A 22,598-nucleotide genomic window follows, 5' to 3' on the forward strand; every position below is an offset into this window, starting at 1 on the left:
CAGGCGTGTCTGACAAGCTGCAGGAACAGCAAGGCGGTCTGCGTGGCTGAATTCAAGGCAGGGGTCCAGGGAGGGGGCCAGCCCTCAGGGGCTCGCAGAGCAGGCTGAGCCCCTTGAGGTTTGTCCAGGTCCTCAGATGAAGCTGGATGGCATCATGTCACACCTGCCCCTTCTAACTTCCTGCACACGCATGTCTTGGGTGTATGTCAAGCAAGGGGAGCCAGACGGCTCAGCGTGTGGACACACGGCGTGTGCGGCCGACCTGCGAGGACGGACACGGGGCGGTTCGGGCCCTTCCATCACAGACATGGCTGGGGGAGCCCTGTGCCTCCCCGGTGCACAGGTCAGCGCTTCTGGGGGGCACAGGCCAGTTGTTGTTTAGTCGCTCAGTTGTGGCCAATCTTTGCGACCCCACGGACTGCAGCTCGCCAGGCTTCCCTGTCCTTCACTGTCTCCTGGAGTTTTCTCAAACTCATGTCTGTTGAGTCAATGATGCCATCCAGCCATCTCATCCGGGCTGCCCACTTCTCCTGCTCTCAATCTTTCCCAGTATCAGGGTCTTTTCAAATGAGTCAGCTCTCTGCATCAGGGGGCCAAAGTATTGGAGCTTCAGCATCAGCCCTTCCAATGAACACCCAGGACTGATCTCCTTTAGGATGGACTGGTTTGATCTCCTTCCTGTCCAAAGGACTCTCCAGAGTCTTTTCCAGCACCACAGTTGGAGAGCATCAATTTTTCAGTGCTCAGCTTTCTTTATATCCCAACTCTCATATCTGTAATGACTATTGGAAAACCAATAGCTTTGATTAGATGGACCTTCATTGGCTCTGCTTTTTAATACACTTCTAGGTTTGTCATAGCTTTCCTTCCAAAGAGCAAATATCTTTTAATTTCCTGGCTGCAGTAACTGTCCACAGTGATTTTGGAGCCCAAGAAAATAAAATCTGCCACTGTTTCCACTTTTCCCCCTTCTATTTGCTATGAAGTGAGGGCACCGGATGCCGTGATCTTAGTTTAAACCAGCAATTGTCACCCCAACCGCTTCCTTTCCTAAAGAGCTCGTCACACCTCCCGTTAGAATGTGATGTGTTGCTTGTCTGCCTGCTTCACCTCCTGGGACTTTGCTGCAGGTCTTGGTCTCTGAGGCCCCTGCTGTGTCCCCAGGGCCCAGAGCAGAGCTGGGCTTCGAGTCTGATCAGGGACTATGTGTGTGGAGTGGATGGTGCTTGCTTCTTCTGGGGAGAGAGAGACCTGGGCCAGAGGGACAAGGGGACCTGGTGTGACCGGTTTTCCTTCCCTCGGGAGAGGATCTGAGCGAGTGGACACAGGTTAGCGTGTCTTGCTTCGTGTGGCAGGTGTGTCCTGTCTGTGTCCGTCATCTTGGCGTTTCAGGGTTTCTGTGAACCCAGCCCCCTCCCCTCCTGACACCCCATCCCATCAGCACAGAGGAGACTGGGCTTGGGGACTCTCTGGTCCTGAGATTCCTCTCCACATGTGACTCCTCCCTCCTGGGGGGGCCACGCACAGTGTGTGGGGAGGGTGGGGGCACAGGACCCCCAGATTTTCTGTCCCAGAAGGCCCAGCCTCTGGGCTCTGGCAGGGCCTTGGGAGCTGGAATGAGCTGGAATCTGGGCCGGGGGGGCTACCCTGGTGGTAAAGAACCCGCCTGCCCATGAAGGAGGCATAAGAGGTGCAGGTTTGATCCTTGGGTCGGGAAGATCCCCTGGAGGAGAGCATGGCAACCCACTCAAGTATTCTTGCTTGGAGAATCCCCAAGGACAAGGACCCTGGTGGGCTACAGTCCCTGGGTGGCAAGGAATCGGACATGACTGAAGCGACTTAGCATGCACGCACGCGGGGTCAGGGGTCAGGGCCGCGTTGCTTACCTGCTCTGTGACCTTGGCCAGGTCACACCCCCCACCCTGTGAAAGGAGAGAGCTGTCTTCCCAGACTCCGGGTCTTTACAGACGTGCTTGCAACCTTTGTGATCACAGTGGCAGCTAGAGGGCGGTGTCCCCCAGGGCCTATGTGTGTGCACGTATGTGAGCTTGTGTGCATATGTGTGTGCATTCGTGGGGGTGGGCTCGGTGCGGGGACGCGGGTACGTGGTCAGGAATGCAGCCGGGACACCTCCACGTGGCCCACGAGTACCGTCAGGTGAGGGTCGTGGCTCCCTTGTGTGGGTGACCCCCCCCCAAATGTGGTACATAGTGACCGCCTGGCCGGGCTGCTGAGCTCAGCCATCTTGCCCTCGGGTCAGCTCCTGACAGGCCCAGCTCTAGGCCCCATGTGTGGACCGAGGCCGCCAGGCTGGGGGGAGCCGGGCTGGGGCCTGGCCTGTGAGAAGGGACCTTGGTCTCGGGGGGCTCACTGTGCTCCCGGAGGCCTGGCAGGCCCCTCTTCTCTGGCATCGCACACCCTCACCTTCGTGGTGGGTGAACACTGGACGCCATGCCTGTGGCCCCCGTGGGAGCTGCCTGCTCGGGGGGCTGGAGCCTCAGCTACAGGACTGCCACACTGGGGCTGCCGGTGGGACCCCACAGGCCCAGATGAGGAAGACGGGAGCGAGCCCTGCAGGAACCCAGCCAGGCCTGGCCAACTGGCCAGACAGGAGCCTGGCCAGAGGCCTGTACAGGGGGCTCTGGGCCCTGTGGCCTTGACTGCAGAGCCCGAGGGCTCCTCAGCTTAGAATGGCCAAGCCTGAGTCTTGGGGGGTGCAGGTCAGGGGGCTTGACCCTGTCTGAGTTGAGGGGGCTCAGGGCCAAGGACGTGTGACCATGATGGGTGGGGGACAGCCCTGGACCTTGAGTCCGGCAGCTGGGCTCACAGTGTGACCCCGGTGAGTCCCTTGCACCCTGTGGGCCTCTGTTTCTCCTGTGAAAGCTGGGTGGGTGGTTAAGACCCCCTTCCTGGTTCCTCGGTAAGCCCCAGCCCCCCGACTGACTTCCGAGTCAGCCAAACAGAGTAGCCAGGACCCCTGGAGAACCTGCCGAGCCCAGACTCTGAGATCAGGGCCCGGGGGGTGGGGGGCCAGGTCCCGCTCCTGGAGGTCCTGGGGCTGGGGGCCTCCCCTCCAAGCACCCCTCCCCATGAAGGCCAGACTGGGGTCCCCAGCCTCAGAAGCTGAGGAGCCAGAGGGGCCCGAACCCCTTCCTTCGGCCCTGACCCTGCGGACCGCACAGAGCCCGGCCCACAGCCCGCTGACCTCGGGGTGCCTTCACAGCCCCCGACCCCCAGCACTCATGGCCTCCCCAGCAACACCCTACACACACACTCCCAGAGCAGCCGGGGGCCGAGGTCACAGCCTCACCAGGGCTCCCTGCTGCCAGGAGACAGAGCAACCAGAGGTGGAGGGGAGTGGTCGGGGACACCTGGAGGAGAGGGCTTCGGCCTGGTTCAGGCCCGGCGGGTGCTCCTAAGACCTGGGAAGAGGCCTCGGGGCCCCTCTCTGCCCCCCACCTCGGAGCAGAGCAGGAGTCAGGTGGGACAGGTCGGGGGGCAGCATCCGGGCCCCCACCGTCCACACCGTGCGGTCCCTTCCCTTGGACCCGGGGGTCCTCCTGGGCTCTGCGGGGCAGGCGGCGGGGGTGTGCTGTCTTCCCGGAAGTAGGTCTGTAACTTGCTCTCAAGGCCTCAGACGGGCGCAACCTTCCGTCCCTGCCGGGAGGGCCAACCCCAAGTCTGTGGCGGGATTCCTGCCTGGGGACGGAGGCCGGGGCGTCTGCTGTGTGGGACGCTGGGGCCGGAGGGACCCAGCTGGTGTGAGAGCCGCAGGTTCCCGAGTGTGACAGCCGGCTCACCACACCCTGTGGGTGTGTGGTTCAGTGACAAAGGACAGTGTCTACCCACCGTCTCTCCCCTCGCTCCGTGTCTCATCATCTGCCTATCCATCATCTGCCTGTGTATCTGTCATCTGTCTACGTATCTGTCTGTCTCCTGTCTATCATCGACCTATCCCCCATCTCCCTACCGTCTCTCATCCTTCTGATGTCCGCGTGGAATGTGAGGTCCAGCCTGGAAGGACACACGCCAGGTACACCCGCGTGATCTCCAGGCTGTGCTGGAAACTTTTCTTCTTTATACTTTTCCCCTGTTTTATTTGTGAAGAACCTGTATACGTCTTTTTATAATCAGGGAGGTATTAAGCTGCCTCCATTTTTGAAAACAGAACCGATAGAAGCAATGGGCAGTGACAGGCCCTGGAGAAGCCCCTCCCTTGCCCCCAGAGTCGGTGGCCCTGCTCTGGGGGGGCAGGTCTGCTCAGTGGTGACTGGCCGGGTACGCAGCTTTGGGGCAGGGGGCCTCCCGTCCACAGTGAATGCAGCGCTGGGCCGTGTGGGTGGGCGTCAGACGCAGTGTTGAGAGAAGGAAGACACAGTCTAAACTTAAAAAAATTTTTTTTTCTTTCATATTGGAGCATAGTGGGTTAGCAACGTGTTAGTTTCAGGTGTGGGGAGTCGTTGGAAGGACTGATGCTGAAGCTGAAGCTCCAATACTTTGGCCACCTGATGCGAAGAGCTGACTCATTGGAAAAGACCCTGATGCTGGGAAAGATTGAGGGTGGGAGGAGAAGGGGACGACAGAGGATGAGATGGTTGGATGGCATTACCGACTCGATGGACATGAGTTTGAGTAAACTCTGGGAGTTGGTGATGGACAGGGAGGCCTGGCGTGCTGCAGTCCACAGGGTCACAGAGTCGGACATGACCGAGTGACTGAACTGAAGTTTCAGGCGTATAGCAAAGTGATTCAGTTATGCATATACAAGTATCTATTCTTTTTTTCAAATTCTTTCCCCATTTAGATTATTACAGAATATTGAGCAAAGTTTCCTGAAACACAGTCTAACTTAATCTATATAAAGTTCAAAATCAGACGAAGTTGAAACACAGTTGGTTTAAGGGCAAATACAGAAGACGTAAAACTCTAAGGAAAAGTAAAGAAACTGTGAACTTGGGGTTCCTGAGGGCCTGGCTGCGTTCTGAGCCTGTGAAGTTAACTCATGGGAAATCCACATCACCTAGAACTCACCATTTACAAAAAATTCTTTTTGGTCACTCCATATGGCATGTGGGACCTTAGTTCCCCAACCAGGGGTCAAACCCACTGCCCCTGCAATGGAAGCTTAGTCTCAACCACTGGCCCACCAGGGGAGTCCCTAGACTTTACCATTTTGAAATGAGCGTTCACAATGTGCTGCAAGCATCACCACCGTCATTCTTACTTTTTAAACTTTACAGATACCTTTAATTTATTTATGATGTGGTTTTTATAGTTTACAATTAAAATAGGATTAAAATAGAAGGCAACTCATCAAAATATGAGGGGCGGCTCTCCTGGGTGAAATACCTGGGGTGCATGTTTTCTTCCTGTTGTTTGTTTCTCTGTACTTCTCCCGTTGTTTACGGTTAACAGTTGTTATTTTAAAACCAAAGACCAGGGTCCATAAAGGCTATTTTAGGAGGAACTCAGAAAACAAACAAGGTGATTCTCCCTGACATGGGGCTCACACCAGAGTCCTTGCAGCTCAGCTCCATCCTGTTGCCCCCAGCTGGGTCTGGAGTTCGGGGGGTCTTGGAGGGCCCTGCCAGGATGGCCCTGAGACAGGACGCAGGTCTGTCATGGGCTTGGCAGTTCCCTTCCTGGATTATTTTCTCCAAATCACACGCGTGTTTGATAAGCTCAATTTCCCTCTGTTTGGGCCTCTCGTTGGGTTGGTTTTTGTTAGCACAGCTCACGAACCAGAGAGCTGCAGGTCCCCTGGGAGAGTGGGCGAGATGTTTTGCCACCAGTCACTGCCTCTTCCTCTCTCAACTTGAAGCTAAGTCGATTCAGTCGTGTCCGACTATGTGTGAGCCCTTGGACTGTAGCCTGCCAGACTCCTCTGTCCGTCAGACTTTCCAGGCAAGAATCCTGGAGTGGGTTGCCATTTCCTTCTCCAGGGGAATCTTCCTGACCCAGGGATCGAACCCACATCTCTTATGTCTCCTAAAACCAGCCGGCGGGCTCTTTACCACGAGTGCCACCTGGGAAGTCCCTTTCAACTTTTAAGTTACTGGTAAAGTCCTCTTGTAACAACCTTGAGAGACAGATTTAAAAAGGAAGTTGAAATCCTCACAACCCTACTGCTGAATCAGACAGGGTCTCCTGTGGTCTTCCTGCTGTTCCCTTGTCCTGGGGCGAGGGTGGCCCCGCTCCCGGGCTGGGAGGGTGCCACGCTGGACTGGGGCGGGGGTGGCCCCGCTCCCGGGCGGGGAGGGTGCCACGCTGGATAGGGGCGGGGGTGGCCCCGCTCCCGGGCAGGGAGGGTACCACGCTGGACTCGGGCGGGGGTGGCCCTGCTCCCGGGCGGGGAGGGTACCACGCTGGACTGAGTGCCTGTGTCCTTGACTCTCTCCTGACCCACCGAGTCCTCCTGGGGGAGCTTTGAATCTCTGTTTTTCCTTAATGAGGGTCTGGGATTAGATCAGTGAGGTGAGGGACGTCCCTGACAGTCCAGTGGTTAAGACTTTGCCTTCTAACACAGGGGCTGTGGGTTCAGTCCCTGGTTGGGGAGATAAGGTCACACAAGCCTTGCAGCCAAAAAACACCAGAACATAAACCAGAGCAATATTGTAACAAATTCAATGACAACTTTAAAAATGGTCCCCATCAAAAAAAAAAAAAAAAAAATCTTTAAAAAAAGATCAATGCGGTTAGGCCTCCACAAGCCATGGCCTGTTTTCTGCTCAAAGCTCTGGATCTGTCCCCCCACAAAACACATCTTCACAGACACACTTCAGGGTTTCTCGAACCCCTGGGTTATTGTCCAGGAACACCTCCAGGTCTCCAGGGCTCCTTGCTGCCGAGAGGCGGGATGGGGCCTCTTCTTTGGGACCCCGGATCCATCCCTGCGCCCTTGGTGGGCGCTGCACAGAATGCCTTCCCGAACCATCCCCCTGAATCCCCCCACAGCCCCGAGGGGTCATCATGTCCACCTCCCAGAGGAGGACAGTCATCTGCCTGAGGTCACATACTTGGAAAGGGTGGAGCCAGGACTGGAGCCCAGGTCTGTCTGGGCTCCAAGCTCAGGCTCTTCCTGCCGCAGCTGTGATCCAAGCCTGAGGGACGTCAGCTCAGCTCCCTTGAAGGTGCTCGCAGCGCTGAGTGTGCCTGAGCAGTCTCTCGGGTCTCTAAAGCATCTCCACGCATGTGTGTCCTTCCCAGCAGACTGTGAGGTGGGCAGGGCAGGGGCTGCGGTCCTCTTGGCCTGCAAGGGGACAAGGCTTCGAGGCACTAAGGAAGTGGCCAAGGTCACACCAAGTCAGGATCAGAGCTGGGTTTGGAACCTGAGTGTTGGGTTCCATCCCATTCCACAGAGCGGCCAGGCGCTAAGGTTCTGTGTTCCTCATGATTAGGACCTACCCACATACTCAACTATCAACTCACCCATCTGACTACTAACCTGCTCATGAGTCCCCCAGTCCAATCCCTCATCTACCCATCCATCCACTCATCCAACCATTGACCCATCCACCCTCACATCCGTCATCCATCCATCTAACCACACACCTACCCACCAGTCATTCACCTATCTCTCCATCCATTCACCCACTCATCCAGCCATTGACACATCCACCCCCATGTCCATCAACCATCCATCCATCCAGCCAGCCATTGACCCATCCACCCTCACATCCTTCATCCATCCATCCATCTGCTCATCCAGTCATTGACCCATCCACCCTCACATCCATCATCCGTCCATCCACCCATCTAACCACACATCTACCCATCCACCTACATATCCATCAATCATTCACCTACTATCCCATCCATTCACCTACCCACCCAACTATCCACTCATCCACTCACCCACCCAACTACCCACACAACCATGCACCCACCAACCCATCCACTCATCTACCTGCCCGTCATATCTTCCTTCCTTCCTTCCCACCCCCATTCAAACACTTTACCGAGAGCCGTAAAGTGGTCAGGCACTGGGCTGGGGGTGAGATGCCCAGGGAGGGGGCTGCACCTCCTGGTGATGAGGGTGGAGGAGCGGGAGCTGAGGCAGGAGACAGGCAGGCTGGAGAGATGGCTGTTGAGTTCCTGCCCATTTGGACTCGCAGTCACAGTGCCAGACTCACTGAATGGGGTTAAATACTCATATTTTTCTGGGGAGAAAGTGTAGAATGAACAATTGAGGTATGCTCATGTCGTTTACAGGACTGCATCTGGCAGTGAATTTGTATGTGTGGTGTTAGTTGCTCAGTTGTGTCCGACTCTTTATGACTTCATGGACTGTAACCCACCAGGCTCCTCCGACCATGGAATTCTCCAGGCAAGAATATGGAGTGGGTAGTCATTCTCTTCTCCAGGGGATCTTCCTGACCCAAGGATCGAACCCGAGTCTCCCACATTGCAGGCAGGTTCTTACCTGTCTGAGCCACCAGGGAAGCCTCTTAAAGTGGAGGATCTAAATAGAGTGTTTAGGAGTATAAGAAAAAGAAAGGACGTCTATACAAGATCCTTCAGCTCCTGTGACTATGATTAGAATTAACAAGCTCTATGTGAGTGTGTTTCTAATGATCACTGCTAACCTGTTTTATCATTTGTTGAGCCTTTTCTGCATTCCTCAGGATGGAGCTGTGAGGTGGCCTCTAATATTGCCAACATCGACCAGATCAGACCCAGGGAGAGAGAGAATTGCTGAGATACCTTGGCACCTCCGTGGCAGAGAAGTTTGTCAGCCCAGGTCTTCCCACCTACACGGACTGTGCGTTCATCTGCCACGTAATTCTTCCTGTCCGAAGAACTGGTTAAACACTCTTGAAGTTTATTCTGGTCTGTTTCAAAAAGTACCTCTTTCCTTCTTAAGTTCTGCCAATCCTGGACTTTGTCCCAGGCCAGTCTACTTTATTTGTGGGAAGGTTTTTTTTTTTTCTCTCTTTTTAACTCTTTACAGAAATTGCTTACACTTTTTGTTTGCAGTCGCTCACTCTTATGTTTTTAGCTGTATTAAAAGGGGTTGCTTTTCTCCATCCTCTTTGCTCGCTGCATGCTGGTAGGTATTCAGCACCCCTGCAATACCTTCTGTCTGTTCCTAGGCAGCCTTTCTGCCTGAGTGTGGAGCTGGAATTGTGAGAGAGTTTCGTGGATTTAGACATGACCTAAGACTTAGAGGTAAGACTCCATCTAAGCGTTGTAATGACTTCTTTCCAAATAACCACCCCCACCACCCTGGACCACCGATCAAAAGAGACAATTCTCCCTCTTATCATGAATGTGGTCAGTCCCAAACCCTGCACCAGGCCTGTCGTGGATGTAGCAGGTAAGCAATAAATATTTGTTGAATGTTAAGTGAACTGAAATAACACAAGTGGAAAAAAAAAACACTTAAAAACATGTGTTTTTTATAATTACCCAGTAAACATATCATCATTGTAGGAAAAAATCAGAAAAGTGTCAAGTGCCAAGTGAAAACCACCATTCCTGGTGCGTCCACCCCCCCCCCCCCCCGGGTAACCCCAGGTAAGAGGTGTGGACACGGATGGGCATGTAGATACAGAGACACACGCTCACATATGCCGGGTCTTGTCTTATGACCTCTTGGGGATTATTTTCACGATGCCATTCAAACCTTCTACCACACCATTTTTAGAGGGTCGTTCATTGTAGATCAGTTCACTGCTTTGTTATCTGATGATGAAAGTGTCACGTTCTTTGAGAAACGAGAAGGTACAGGGGAGCATAAAGAAGAAAATAAACACCTGATCTTGCTACTAGGGAGAACTCAATGTGTATGCTTCCAGCCTTTTCTCTGTAACAGTTGTGGCCTTTTCACAAAGGTGGGCTCAGACAAGACTGCCTCCCGTCCCGTCCTTGTCCCGTCCCCTACAGTGGAATCCACCCACGGAATGTCTCCAAAGCCCTTTGGGGCTGTGGACGTTAGGCTGTGTGGATGTATTGTTGGTGGGGACCCAGGGCTGGGCACCGCGTTGTCCCCGTGTCCTGGGCCGGTGAGGAGCTCCCAGGAGCAGGCCTGCTGGGCCACCGGGGAGTGCGTCCCCAGGCCACGGACAAGGGGATACATTTCCTGCTGAAGGGCTGGACTGCATCTCCCTGGGGCCCCTCGGAGTCACGGGCAGTAGGGAGGCCTCTGCTCACCCCCTCGCCCGCCCATGGCTCACTCTGAGGCCAGGAAGGCGCGGGGCTGGGATGCCGGGGCCGGAGCCCCTCATGGCTGTGCTGACTGACTCGGTGACCGTGCCGTCCCCTCCCTGGGGCGCTGCTGACTGCGGGGGCCACCGCCGGCCAGTTCTGAGATTCCCCTGGGGTCTGGCCCTCCAGGATCCCAGGACCCAAGATGGCAAGGATGTTGAGGAGGCAGCTAGGGGGCGGCATCAGGCCCAGGCCAGGGCTGGGCAGAGGTGGGGGGGCGGGGCTCTGCGCCCCCCCACCCGCGAGCTGCACAAACATCTGACGTCAGCCCTGAAACTGGCCCGTCCCGCGGTGCGGGCCGCACCTGGCCCTGTTTGTCCGCCGTCCCACGCCCCGCTGACCGCGGCACGGTTTCTCTTCCTCTTACGGCGCCCTGCTAACACCCGGCGTTCTGGTTTCAGCCAGTGTGGGGTTAACTTTAGCTTGGGGATTCCCAGGGGTGGCCAGCTGCAGGCAGGGCCCCCACCCCGCCCGCTCCCCTCCCTGCTCCCACCCCCGGGCTCACTGCCCCTGCAGGCCCAGGGCCTGGCCGCCCAGCTCCGTGATCCAGGAATCTAACAGTCTTCCTGCTGCTTCTGGCCAGCAAGTCCCCCCACCCGCTTCTCCCGGAGCAGAGGGGAAGGCTGAGGCCCAGAGAGCGGAAGCGTTTTGCCCAGGGCCACACAGCACGGCAGAGGCCGGCCCTGGACAAGGAGCCCAGGAGGGGACAGAGTGCCTGGCGTGGGTGAGGGTCACTGGGGTCCAAGCATGTCACAGGCATCGTCTCCTTTAATCCCCAAGCCCCGCTGTGGGGAGACTCGCTAACCGTGCCCCCGCCCCTTGCACAGAAGGAGCGAGGGAACTGAACTTACACCAGAAGGCAAGTGGCCCCAGGTCAAGGCTGAGGAAGGCTGTGGGTGGGGACATCCCTCTGCCACTCTGGGGTCTGGGCTCCTCCAGGCCCTTGGCCACCAGCTCCCAGCTCCTCCCAGCGGTAGGGTAGGGGGTGGCCAGGGGGTCCACCCTTGGGCCTCCCCTCTGCCCCCCAGGGCTGGGATGATGGAGACGGGGGTCACCCACGTGATGTCCAGGGTCTGGCAGAGGGCAGCCCTCATGGATCCCCTGTGTGGCCTCGGTTTCCCACCCCGCAGAGGGGAGGCCCCAGGCCGGGAGAGGGGACCCCAGGGGCTGGCTCTGACCCGCTTGCCGGGATGTTCGTCATCTGGGCCTCAGTTTCCCTCCCTGTGAGTTGGAGTGATGAGCCCGCAGGGAGCCTCCTGGAAGGCATGAGTGGCTCTGCCCGGGAGCGTGTGTCCCACATTTCAGAGGTGGTTTGGGATGGGGCCGCTCAGTAGCCTCAGGGCGCAGCTGCCTTCTGGACCCACAGGTCTGGTCAGGGCTCGGCCTTCGGGTCCTTTGAGCCCTGTCCCTGCCCCTCTGCTGGGTTCCCAGGCCTGGGACACCTGGGGCCTCTGTGCTCTCTGTGTATAGCACAGAGCTGTCCACCCTGGAGAACCCCTGCCCCTGCCCTCCAGGGCCTCCTTGGGCCCCCTCCCAGCACCCTCTGCTTGTCCCTCTCTGCCCTGGCATCCTGTCTCTGTCTGAGTCTCCTTCCTCCCCAGGACAGGGCCCGGCCACATGGCACTGAACGCAGGATTTCTGGGTGCTGAGCAGGATGGCAGGCCAGCAGCGTGGGAGACGGGAGCCTGGAGTCTCCGAGGGGGAAGGGTGCTGCGGCGGGGGCCTGTGTGTGCCAGTCGAGGGGTGCTCAGCCCCTACCTCTGTTTGCCTTCACTCATGCCAACCCCCCAGGGGGCCCTCCTTCCCTCCGCCCCTCAGCCTGGGAGTCCAGCTCCTGGGCCCTGTTTTGGGGTGCCTGAAGCTGTTGCTGCTCCCAGACCCCCTGATCTGATCCCCGAGGACCCCAGAATCCCTTGGCTCTCATCTTCCCCACTAATGTTTCCTGACGGAGGGAAGGAGCATTACTTGACGGCGCCGTCGGCTCCGGGCTGGGCAGGGGCGAGGCTCCCTGACTTAGCTTCACCCCCAGGACCTGAGCTGGGCCCACAGGGGAGGGCAGGGTGGTGGGAGTGGACAGTGGTTGATGAGCCAGCCGACCGCGGCTGGAGCGGGCGAGGGCCACACTCCCCAGGCTCGCGGGTGGGGGCACCTGTCAGCCGGACACTGTGCCTCCCTGTGTCAGCTGACGTGGTGTTATGGCTGTGGACTTGCAGGCCTGGCCCCTGGCTTCCTGGGGCTGGGGGACCCCCTGGCAGCTCCCCTGAGAACGAGCTGGTGAAGTCCCACCCAGTGGAGGGATTTTTCTGTGTGTGTGTTTGGGGGTGGACTCAGGAGACTGTGCTGGGTACTCGTTCCCCACCATTTACTCCCGTCAGGACAGAGCCCTGAAATGTCCCGGGACCTCTCTGATTGGAGCCGGACGGGGAGGCGAGGAGGGGAGGGGGCACCAGGGAGGCCTGTAACTGGGGGTGGGGTGGGCAGTCTGCTCACCCGCAGCCAGGGGAGCAGCTGGTCTCCCCATGCTGGCCTGTCTGTCCCACCTCCTGCCCCCCGCTTTGCCCTCAGCATCTCGGCCGAGCACGGTGTGGGGCAGGGTTGGGGGCGCCCTGTGTGCGCAGCCCCCCTCCTCCCGTGGTGAAGCAGGCACCTTCCAGGTCTGACTTTGGCCTTGACTGTGCCGGTCCTGACTGGCCTGGGGTGAGCAGCTGAGAGCTGCACGCAGGCCGGGCCCCCAGGGAGGCCTCAGGGAGGCCTTCGGATGGATGGAGGGAAGGGTGATGGTTGGATGGATGGATGGACAGATGGGTGGATGAGTGACTGGCCAATCTGAGGTCCTGTCCCCTGGAGAAGGACCCTGTGAGGCCTCATGGGGAACAGCAGTGCTTCAAGTCACTGCGTTGTGGCTCCAGACGCACCAGTGCTCCCAGGGTCCCCGTTTCTCTCCCTCTCCTCACACTTGGCTCAGTCTCTCCCTGCAAAGAGTCCCCAGTGAGGGGCGGCAGGGGAGGTGTGGCCCGCGGTGCCCCCGGCCAGCCTGGGCTCCTCTGTGTCCCGCCACAGCCTCAGCTCTGAGCCTGGCACTTAGAGGGGCTCCTGGGGCCCCCAGAGGGGTCATGACCTCCAGGATCCCAGACACAGGCTCCTGGGACAGAAGATGCCGCTTCTGACGGCCGACGGACTGGGACGGCTAGGCCTGGACACAGGGGCCTGGGCGGCCTGGGTGCTGGGATGCGGGCCCTTCTCCAGCTGGGCTGGTGGAAGCTTCCAGAACTGGAGCCACCCCTCCCCCTACCCTGGGGAGAGGGAGGCAGCTGCTGCCAAGGCTGGGCTGGTCGGTCGGGGTTTCCTGGCTATTTCAGGTGTCAGGGCCTCTTGGTTTCGCCAGGCCAGCTGCGTGGGGGTGAGGGTGCGGGGCCCGCGGGGAACCTCGGGGGTGCTGGCCTGAGGCCGCTGGGCCCAAACAGCCCAACACCACTGGCGACAACTGTCAACCCCTGAGACCCGCAAACGTCCATTTTCCACCTGACCGTCCCTCCCGGGCCCCCAGGGAGCGAGGTTCCACTGTCACCAGCCCAGCTGCACAGAGGGCACGCTGGCCCCCAGCCCCCAACCCTGAATCAGGGCTGTCCCAGCCCCTGGCTGCCTCCAGGCTCAGCTGTGGCCCCTTGTGAAGACTGGCGGGGCGCCCGGCCACCCCCCAGCCGTTTCTCCAGGGCACCACTCGGCCCCCGCCGGCTGTCCCCTGGCCCCTGGCCCCGGTTGGGAGCCCCCAACAGGGCTGCCTTGCTGTTGCCGAGGTCCCTGCACACAGTGTGCCCTCAGGAATGCCCTGCTGAGCGGGGCCTTTGCTCTGGGCCCTGGTCCCCCCGGGCCTCACCCACTCATCCTGGTCCCCCCGGGCCTCACCCACTCATCCTGGTCCCCCCGGGCCTCACCCACTCATCCTGCTCCCCCCGGGTCTCACCCACTTGCCCTGGTCCACACTAGTGCTGGGCTGGAGTCTCTGTGAGCAGAGATGTTGCGGGTGGCTCACAGCTGAGGTCTGGGGTCCCACCTCCCCTCAGAGAGACACTCTTGGCCGGCCCACGGCAGCCTTTCTGTCCTCAGGGAGCCCACCGGGGGTCTGGCCCAGGTTCTCCCTCCTCCCCCGACGTGTCCCTAGGAGGCTGGGCACTGGGCGGGCAGGAGTTGCCCCTCCTGGTGAGACCCGAGAGGGAGTGCAGGGGCTGGTGGCCAGCACAGTCCCGGGCACAGGGGTGCTCAGTGGACACCAGCCCTGATGCCCCTGGGGGGAAAGAGGTCCCCAGGCCAGGAGCTGGGGAGCAGCAGGGACCTGGGGGGCATGATGTGGCCTCAGGAAAAGAGTGTCACCATGAGGGGCCAGCCTGTGTGGAAGCATGCGTCGGTGCCCTGGTGGGTCTTGCTGACCGTCAGCTGCGCTTTCCCGGGAGTGGGCACCTGGCCTCTGATGGACCCAGCCCTGCCCCCCTGGCCCTGATCTGCAGCCGCCCTGAGATTCTCCCTGAGCCCTGCCAGGATCCCTGGGGACAAGAGCAGGTTTCCACACAGGCAGATCTGTCACTGAGCGGGCACCCAGGCCTTTCACGGGCTGGGATGGGGTGGGCTCGCTCCAGGGGCTCCAGTCGAGGCCCATGGGGGCCGGGAACCCCACGGCTGCCACCTGAGTGTGGCCCCAGGTGAGCTCTCGATGGGGCTGCACAGGGTCTGCCCGGCTGACCCGGGGCCTGGTCCTGGTCTTGGGCCCCACATTTTAACCCCTGAGAAGGAGTGTCAGTCAGTCATTCAGCAAATGGTTGACCTGAGCTCGGACACCCCAAGTTCATTATCCACACTGGGATGTTTCCAGGATTGGAAGTCGCCCAGTCATGTCCGACTCTTTGGGACCCCATGGAGTATATATACAGTCTTTGGAATTCTCCAGGCCAGAATACTGGAGTGGGTAGCTTTTCCCTCCTCCAGGGGATCTTCCCAACCCAGGGATCGAACCCAGGTCTTCCGCATTGCAGGCGGATTCTTTACCAACTGAGCCACCAGGGAAGCCCAATAATACTGGAGTGGGTAGCCTTTCCCTTCTCCAGGGGAATCTTCCCAGCCTAGGGATTGAACCCAGGTCTCCTGCAATGAAGGCAGATTCTTTCCCAGCTGAGCCACCAGGGAAGCCCACCCCACCCACCCCCCTGCTGTTAAAAATCATACCAGCTTTGTATACACAGTCTGAACTCAGGGAGACTGACTCTTCCAGTTCCATTTTTCTTTCTCAAGATTGCTTTGGCTCTTTAGGGTCTTTCTTGTTTCCCTGCAATTTATAAAACTTTTTGTTTCAATTCTAATTCTGTGAAAAATGCCATTGGGAATTTGATAGGGGTTGTACTGAATCTGTAGATTGCTTTGAGTAGTGTAGTCATCATTACACTATTGATTCTTCTAATCCAAGAGCATGGTACCTCTCTCTATCTATGTCATCTTTGATTTCTTTCATCAATATTTTATAGTTTTCAGTACAGGTCTTTTGCCTCCTTAGGTAGACTTAATCCTGGGTATTATTCTTTTTGATGCAATGGTAAATGGGCTGGTTTCCTTAATTTCTCTTTCAGATCTTTCATTGTCAGTGTATAGGAATGCAGGAGATTTCTGTATATTAACTTTGTATCCTGTAACAGATTCATTGATGAGCTCTAATAGTTTTCTGATAGCGTCTCTAGGATTTTCTGTGTATAAGTGTCATCTCATCTGCAAACAGTGACAATTTTACTTCTTTTCCAACCTGGATTCCTTTTATTTCCTTCTCTTCTCTGATTGCCATGGCTAGGACTTTCAGAGCTGTGTTGAGTAAAAATGGAGTGAGTGGACATCCTTGTCTTGTTTCTGATCTTACAGGAAATGCTTTCAGTTTTTCACCATTGAGCATGTTTGCTGTGGGTTTGCCACTTATGTGCAGAATCTAAAAAAGTGGTATAAATGAACTTGTTTACAAAACAGAAATAGAGTCACAGATGTAGAAAACAAACTTATGGCTACCAAGTGGTGGGTGGGGGGGTGGCGGTGATAAATTTTGAGACCGGGGCTGACGTGCGCACTGCTATATATAACATAGATAACTAATAAGGACTTTCTATACTGTTCATGGGGTTCTCAAGGCAAGAATACCGAAGTGGTTTGCAATTCCCTTCTCTAGTGGATGCTGGGAAAGATTGAAGGCGGGAGGAGAAAGGGATGACAGAGGATGAGATGGTTGGATGGCATCACCGACTCAATGGACATGAGTTTGCGTAAACTCTGGGAGTTGGTGATGGACAGGGAGGCCTGGTGTGCTGCGATTCATGGGGTCGCAAAGAGTCAGACACGACTGAGTGATTGAACTGAATAAGGACCTACTGCATAGCACAGGAAACTCTACCTGATACTCTGTAATGAGCTATATGGAAACAGAATCTTAAAAAGAGCTGGATGCACATGTATGCGTAACTGATTCACTTTGCGGTACAGCAGAAACAAACTCAGCACTGCGAATCAACTACACTCCAACACAAATTAATTTTACCAGATCATGGACTTGCCAAGACACGGGCATGAGCTGGGAATGTGTGGGAAATCCAGGAGGCAATTCTCCTCAGCGGATCCCCCACTGGGCCGGATGTTCTGGGGGAGGCCATCACTGGGAGACTCCTGGCCAAACAGGATTAGCTTTGCTGTGATCCCAGGTGACCCACTGACTTTTCAGAAAAACGGGTCCAAAGACAGGCTCTGCCGGAACCCACTACCCTTTGTCACATCACTGCATTTGTGTCCCCGAGACCCACGTGCAATCCCTCTAGGTGACCTCACAGAAGCAGGGGATCCCTGGCCACCCCAGGGCGGGTGCGACCCCTCGAAGCCTCTCAAAGGCTCCTGCCCAGCAGTGTGTTGGAGCAGCCTGGCCCGTGGGGGCTGGTGGGTGATGCTCCTGTGTGTGCCGCCAGAGGCCCTGGAGACCTGGCCAGTTCCTCCCACGCGTCCCGCTCAGGAGCTGCAGGGAGGAGGCTGATGATGCCCCGTCACGGCCACAGACGGGCCGGGGACCCTGGACCTGACCAGCCGGTGGACAGTGCCCTCTGAGAGATGCGGACTTCATCTCTCTGCGCCCTGTGTCACTGACCCAGAGGGCACGGCTGCTCTAATTTCAAAGCGGCTGGAAACCTGGGTTGAGACCTTTGTGCTGGGTGTGAGGGTCTGTGTTTCCCATCAGACACGGGGACCCTGCCCCTCCCCACGGCTGCTGGGCGTTGTGAGCACTGCGGGGTGAAGGAGACGGTGTGCCCGGCCCAGGTTTGGCCAGGCTGCGCTCTCTCATCAACCGTTCGGGCCTCTCAGGGGGTTGGGCAGTCGGGAGAGGCACCCAGCTCAGCTCAGTAGAAACCCCTGGGCCTCCCCCAGGGTCCCAGCAGTCCCCTGCCCTTTCCTCCCCCAGGGTCCCAGCAGTCCCCTCCCCTTTCCTCCCCCAGGGCCCCACAGTCCCCACCCTTCCCCTCCCCTCCCCCCCAGCCCGAGGCTATTCTAGGCTCTGCTTCTCGGCTGTGGAGGAAGTCACAACCCCCCTCCCCCACCCACCTCAGTCGCCTCCCCCAGCCTTGGCCTCAGCGAGCAAGCCCGGGACCACGGGTGCTGCCCAGCGTGGCTCAGTGAGCCAGGGCAGGGCCAGGCCAAGCCCCCTCTTCTGACCTGACCCTCTTCTCTGTTCCTCCAGGGGCCACGAGCAGGGACCGCTCATCCCAGTGCTCTGGGGCCTCCAGTCTGCAGAGGCGGCGCCTCTGAGCTGAGCAGGGCAAGCCTGGTGTGTCCCTCATGGTCAACGTGCCCTCTGTCAACTGGGACAATATGAGGACTGCAGCCCAGGAGACGGCCCCTCAGAGAGCTCTGAGAAACTGCCTCGAAGAGGCGGGGGGAGAAAGGTCAGCATATGTGTGATTTCGGCTAAGGGGAAAGACATGCAACCAAGCACATATCTTTCCAGAAGATTTCTACCAGTCTTGTGACGGCTTTGCTAGGCACAAGGAACAATCATCACCACGAAGAATTTTAGTGCTTTTCTAGATATGGGAACGTACGAGAATTGGGCTCATAAAATCAGCTCCTGAGAACGTCTTAACTGTCTGAAGACCTATCCTGCCAGTTCCCCCACCCTGCTCCCAGCACAGAGGCCTCATTTCTGCTCTTCACCCTGAACGCCTTTCATCTGGTGTCGACGGTCAGCAGCTGCAGCCGCACTTGGTTTAATCCTTGTAGAAGTCGGTGGCAGGTGCCCTTGGCAAGTGCTAGTTTGTAGCTGACACCTCTGAAGTGGGCAGTGGCAGCCCTGATGGACTTGGAGCCTCCTTGAGGGGTGAGATGGGGGCAGAGGTCAAAGGGGAAAGGAGAGAGGTTAGAAGCTGCTGTGGCTTTGAAGCAGAGGGGAAGAGTTGAGCCGAGGACTGGGCTCATCTAGATGCTGGAAGTTCTCGGGTCACGGTTCACGATTGCTGAAGCCTGGCTTGAAGGATTCTGAGCATAGCTTCCCTAGCATTTGTGCAACTGTATGATAGTTTGAATAGTCTTTGGCATTGCCCTTCTTTGGGATTGGACACTGACACTGATCAATCCAATGAAAACTGACCATTTCCAGTCCTGTGGCCACTGCTGAGTTTTTCAAATTTGCTGACATATTGAATGCAGCAATATGGGCTTCCCTTGTGGCTCAGCTGGTAAAGAACCCGCCTGCAGTGCGGGAGACCTGGGTTTGATCCCTGGGTTGGGAAGATCCCCTGGAGAAGAGAAAGGCTACCCAACTCCACTATTCTGGCCTTGAGAATTCCATGGGGTCCATGGGGTTGCAAAGAGTCAGACACGACTGAGCGACTTCCACTTCTTGAATGCAGCATTTTAAAAGCATCCTCTGTGAGGATTTTAAATAGCTCAGCTGGAATTCTGTCACCTCCACTAGCTTTGTTCATAGTAATGCTTCCTACGACTTCTAGCTAGCCTTCGGCAGCATGTGAACCGAGAACTTCCAGATGTACAAGCTGGATTTAGAAAAGGCAGAGGAACCAGAGGTCAAATTGCCAACATCCATTGGATCATAGAGAAAGCAAGGGAATTCCAAAATACAGCCTTGGACATCACTTAATACTTATACTTCATTAACTACACTAAAGCCTTTGACTGTGTGGGTCACAACAAACTGTAGAATATTCTTAAAGAGATGGGAGTACTGGGCCATCTTACCTGCCTTCTGAGAAACCTGTATGCAGGTCAAGAAGCAACAGTTAGAACTGGACATGGCACAATGGACTGGCTCCAAATGGGAAAGTAGTACATCAAGGCTGTATATTGTCACCCTGCTTATTTAACTTATATGCAGGGTACATCCTGTGAAGTTCTGGGCTGAATGAATCACAAGCTAGAATTAAGATTAATGGGAGAAATATCAATAACCTCAGATATGCAGATGATACCTCTTTAATGGCAGAAAATGTAGAGAAACTAAACAGCCTCTTCATGAGGATGAACAAAGAGAGTGAAAAAGCTGGCTTAAAACTTAATATTTAAAAATCTAAGATCATGGCATCCAGTCCCATCACTTCATGGCAAATAGAAGGGGAAAAAGTAAAAGATTTTTTTGGCGGGGGGCAGGGAGCTCCAAAATCACTGTGGCCAGTGACTGAAGCCATGAAATTAAAAGACGCTTGCTCCGTGAAAGGAAAGCTATAACAAACCTAGACAGTGTATTAAAAAGCAGAGACATCACTTTGCTGACAAAGATCCATGTAGTCAACGCCATGGTTTTTCCAGTAGTCATATACAGATGTGAGAGTTGGACCATAAAGAAGGCTGAGCACCAAAGAATAGATGCTTTTGAACTGTGGTGCTGGAGAAAACTCTTGAGAGTCCCTTGGACTGCACAGAGATCAAGCTAGTCCATCCTAAAGGAAATCAAGCCTGAATATTCATTGGAAGGACTGATGCTGAAGCTGAAGCTCCAGTCCTTTGGCCACCTGATGGGAAGAGCGGACTGATTGGAAAAGACCCTGATGCCGGGAAAATTTGAGGGCAGGAGGAGAATGGGGTGGCAGAGGATGAGATGGTGAGATAGCATCACTGGCTCAATGGCCATTAATTTGAGCAAACTGCAAGAGATGGTGAAGGACAGGGGGGCCTGTCCTGCTGCAGCTTACGGGGTTGCAAAGAGTCATACATGACTTAGCAACAAACAACAGAGGATGGAAAAGACCCCCGGGAGGATCTCGGCCCTGAGATACCTTGAATTTAGCCTGTAGGACTCATTTTGTACTTTTGCACCCTGACCTGTAAGAATAACTGTGTATTGCTTAAGGCCTCTGTGTTTGGGTGATTCATTCTAGCCACTAATGCAGGAGCCAAGGGACAGAGTTACCAAGGGACAGCCCGAGTCCTGACCACGGCCTACCTTTCTAGCCCCAAATGCAGCGGCAGGGGGCCACTGCCCAGGGTCCCAGCATGAAGGGCTTGTTTGGGGCTCATCACACCCCTCGTCGTCAGAGCCCCTGGAGCCCCCAGACCCTGGGGGCCTCACGGAGGGAGTGGGTCCTGGTGTCGTGATGGAAGGGAGCAAGTGGCCAGGGGACAAGCCCCGGGGAGGCGGCAGGTACCTTCCTGGGCCTCAGTCCTGGGAGCGCAGCCCTCTCCTCTTTGCTCCCACCTGGCAGAGCTGGGCGGTGAGTTGGGGGACAGCTCAGGGGTCCTGGGACACGCAGGGATCTCAGGCAGGGGTGGGAGAGGCCTTGGGTGTGCAGGGTGGTGGGTTTTTGTTCCAAGGGTCCACCCTGGGTCCAGAGGCAGGAGCTTACCTGGGGCATCTCCCAGGGGCCAAATCCAGGGACCGTTACTATGTAGCCGTCGTCTGCCCCCAGACGGTACCCGAGGCAGGAACATGGCGGGCTCCCTGTGCAGGGGCAGCCGTGCCCGCTTGTGGTCATCACCCCGTCCTGAGGCTGCCGGACCATCACCTGTGTGTGTGTGTCAGAGCCCGGCTCCCAGCGATGCTGAGGTCTCCGGTAAAACACGACCCTGCTTTTAACTCTGATACAAGCTGCCTGACTTTGGCACAGAGACGCCAGTTTCCCTCTAGCAAAGGCTTTGTTGTGAATCTCGGAGCTCCCGAGGCACCTCTTGCCTCCTTCCTGAGGAGCTCAGAGCTCATCTCTGTTATGGGCTCAAGCCTCCTCCAGGTGGGTCTTTCCTGCGACCGTTTTCCTTCCTGGCTTCCTTCCAGCCTCTTGCACCCCTGAACCTGTCGTCGGGGGGAGAACCGAGACGCACCCTAGATTTAAGAGCCTCTGAAGCTGACAGTGCTGGAGTGGCCTGGCCCTGTGGGTGGTCCAGCCCTCGGGGGTGACGAGGAAGACATGAGGGTGGGCAGGAGATGAACTGGGCAGCGAGGGAGGGGGGCGTTCCAGGGCAGGGCCAGGGCATGGAAGAGACGACAGAGTGGTGGCGGGGTGGCCGTCTAGAGGGTCTGGACCAGGGCAGGGAGGGAGGGCTCATCCACGGCACCAGTCATGGGCCGCTGTGTCCGGGACGGTGGCGGGGTGGGCAAGGCCCTGAGCTGGAGGGGGAGAAGGCGGGTGGGGGGTGGGTCCCGACCAGTCTCCCAAAGACGACCCCCCCCCGCCCGCCTGACACTGTAAGCTGCTCCCCTTGGGGCATTTTCCTCCTTGGTGCCTGGGGTTCCCCACCCCAGTTCCAGAATCCTGGAGAGGGTGTCGATTAAATACAGGACAAGGAAAAACATGAGCAGAGAGCAGGGTTTCTGAATGACAACGAAGACGTTTTATTGCAAGTCGACTGGGTGCAGGGACAGGGCTGGGGTGGGCCCGTGGACCCTCCTGGATCCTGTTGGGACCCAAGCCCTAATCTCGGGGGCTCTGGCCCCTTCTGCCCCCCGCTGTCACTGACTCTTCAGGGTCACACGCCCTGTCCTGGCTGCATAACTCGTCCCCCGGCCTGTGCGCCCTGCAGCTGCTGGCATCAGCGGCCGTGACCTCTCACCCTTCCTGGGGCATCGGCCTGCAGTGACCACCGCCACCCCCAGACCCCACCTACTCCCAGTGTCCCCACACAGCACGGCCATCTGCCCTGGGTCCTCCCTTTTGCCTCACAGTTTCAGACGGTGAAGCGTCTAGGGAAGCAGCTCAGACATTGTCTGGAGGCCGCGGGGAGCCAGGGGAGAGGCCCCGGGCGGCTGGCGGTGGACACGCCTGCCGTCCCATATTGTCCGCCCCATCTGGATGTTCTCTGGGCTTTGCTGGGTAACTGTCCCTCAAGGAAACATGAAGAAGCCCAGAAGGAACAGGCTAAAAGGGGGAGGGTTACAGGCCTAG

General features: G+C 57.0%; 1 long non-coding RNA gene across 1 annotated transcript; it reads left to right on the top strand.

Annotated features, from left to right (window-relative positions):
* Positions 1-1,145: 1,145 nt before the first annotated feature.
* Positions 1,146-18,863, top strand: LOC122693626. Its single transcript, XR_006340953.1, has 4 exons — positions 1,146-1,328; positions 8,625-8,833; positions 9,093-9,168; positions 17,951-18,863. It is a non-coding gene; the product is annotated as an uncharacterized LOC122693626 (long non-coding RNA).
* Positions 18,864-22,598: the final 3,735 nt, after the last annotated feature.

This window comes from Cervus elaphus, chromosome 5, assembly GCF_910594005.1.
Source record: "Cervus elaphus chromosome 5, mCerEla1.1, whole genome shotgun sequence".
NCBI classification, from domain to species: domain Eukaryota; kingdom Metazoa; phylum Chordata; class Mammalia; order Artiodactyla; family Cervidae; genus Cervus; species Cervus elaphus.